This window comes from Camelus bactrianus, chromosome 16 (genome assembly GCF_048773025.1).
Source record: "Camelus bactrianus isolate YW-2024 breed Bactrian camel chromosome 16, ASM4877302v1, whole genome shotgun sequence".
Lineage (NCBI taxonomy): Eukaryota > Metazoa > Chordata > Mammalia > Artiodactyla > Camelidae > Camelus > Camelus bactrianus.
In genome coordinates, this window is record NC_133554.1 from 28,560,501 (window position 1) to 28,562,702 (window position 2,202).

The window sequence follows — 2,202 nt, forward strand, 5'->3', positions numbered from 1 at the left end:
ATATGTTGTGTGACAGGGACTGGCACCCATAAGGTGCTCAATAAATATTCAGTTAATATCCTCCCTTTCCATCCCTTGAGTAATATGAGACCTATATAGCTTGTGGTCTTAACTCATCCACTTCAGAACATGTTTTTCTTATATTTTTCAGAGTTCAAAAGAGAAAATATAAAGTTTCAGTTTTACAAGGTGAAAAAGTTCTGGAGCTCTGTTACACAAAGATATGAATATATTTAACACAACTGAACTGCACAGTTGAAAATGGTTAAGATGGGCTGTTCGCTTGCACCGCGCCCCGAGCTGCGGAAGGACCCAGAGCCCCCGCACCTGCCTGGCCGCTCGCCCGCCGCCATGCCTTTCTCCAATAGCCACAACACGCTGAAGCTGCGCTTCCCGGCCGAGGACGAGTTCCCCGACCTCAGCAGCCACAACAACCACATGGCCAAGGTGCTGACCCCCGAGCTGTACGCCGAGCTGCACGCCAAGAGCACACCAAGCGGCTTCACACTGGACGATGTCATCCAAACCGGCGTGGACAACCCAGGCCACCCCTATATCATGACTGTGGGCTGCGTGGCTGGCGACGAAAAGTCGTACGACGTGTTCAAGGAGCTCTTTGACCCCATAATTGAGGACTGGCACGGCGGCTACAAATCCAGCGACGAGCACAAGACCGACCTCAACCCCGAAAATCTGCAGGGCGGCGACAACCTGGACCCCAACTAAGTGCTGAGCTCGCGGGTGCGCACGGGCCGCAGCATCCGCGGCTTCTGCCTTCCCCAGCACTGCAGCCGCGGGGAGCGCCGCGCCATCGAGAAGCTCGCCGTCGAAGCCGTGTCGAGCCTGGACGGTGACCTGGCGGGGAGATACTATGCGCTCAAAAGCATGACTGAGGCGGAACAGCAGCAGCTCATCGACTACCACTTCCTTTTTGACAAGCCTGTATCGCCCCAGCTGCTGGCCTCGGGCATGGCCCGCGACTGGCCGGATGCCCGCGGCATCTGGCACAATGACAAGACCTTCCTGGTGTGGATCAACGAGGAGGACCACCTACGGGTCACCTCCATGCAGAAGGGGGGCAACATGAAGGAGGTGTTCACCCATTTCTGCAGTGGCCTCGCCCAAACTGAAATGCTCTTCAAGTCTAAGAACTACGAGTCAATGTGGAACCCTTACCTGGGCTACATTCTCACCTGACCATCCAACCTGGGCACAGGGCTGCGGGCAGGTGTGCACATCAAGTTGCCCCACCCGGACAAGCACGAGAAGTTCGCGGAGGTGCTCAAGCGGCTGCGGCTTCATAAGCGAGGCACCAGAGGTGTGGACACGGCCGTCATGGTGGTGTCTTTGACGTCTCCAACGCAGATCGTCTGGGATTCTCAGAGGTAGAGCTGGTGCAGATGGCGGTGGACGGTGTGAAGTTGCTCATTGAGATGGAGCGGCGGCTGGAGCAGGGCCAGGCCATCGATGACCTTGTGCCTGCCCAGAAGTGAAGCCTGCCTGCACCTGCGCCACTGCCAGCCCCACTGTTTCCTAACTTATTGCCCAGGCAATGCCCACTATGCACTCTTGAGGCTCGCTGATTGGCAGCTGAGCCTTTAGCCTCGCTGTAGAGACCTCCTGCCCTTGGTAGAGTTTATTTTTGTGATGGCTAAGATATTGCTGATGCTGAAATAAACTAGGGTTTTCCGCCTGCAAAAAAAAAAAAAAAAAGGTTAAGATGTTTAAATTTTGTTACATGTTTTACCGAAATTTTTAAAAAGTAAAGTTGAAGGGAGATCTTTTCAGTGGGAGATTGGGCTTCCCCCCACCCAATTATAATCAAAATTGACAGGTGACTGGGAAAGGGAGCATTCCACTTTGTTTTAATAAAATACCTAGTGTTGGTGATACCTGTTTCATTCCGCAATGGTGGTATGTACATGTTAACTGCAAAAAATGAGGACAAAAAGTGAGAAAGCCATTTTAAATGGGTCTGCTTTATCTAGGCAACTTTGGGGAGGAGGCTGCTTTTTACGAGATCCTCAAAATAACCACTTCCTTTCTCAGATTGATGGTCATTTGGATTTTCCAAGAAACCCTGTGTATGAATTCTAACCCCCCCCAACTCCCTGCACCCACCCTCACCCCACCCCCAAGAATACCTGTTTCCTCAATCTCTCCCTCTGTGAGTGAAAGGCAGCAGCAAGCAGTAATGTCTAT

The 2,202-nt window shown here is 52.3% G+C and overlaps 1 pseudogene; it reads left to right on the top strand.

Annotated features, from left to right (window-relative positions):
• The first annotated feature begins 298 nt into the window (after positions 1-298).
• Positions 299-1,712, top strand: LOC105081155 (creatine kinase B-type pseudogene; annotated as a pseudogene).
• The last annotated feature ends 490 nt before the right edge of the window (positions 1,713-2,202 follow it).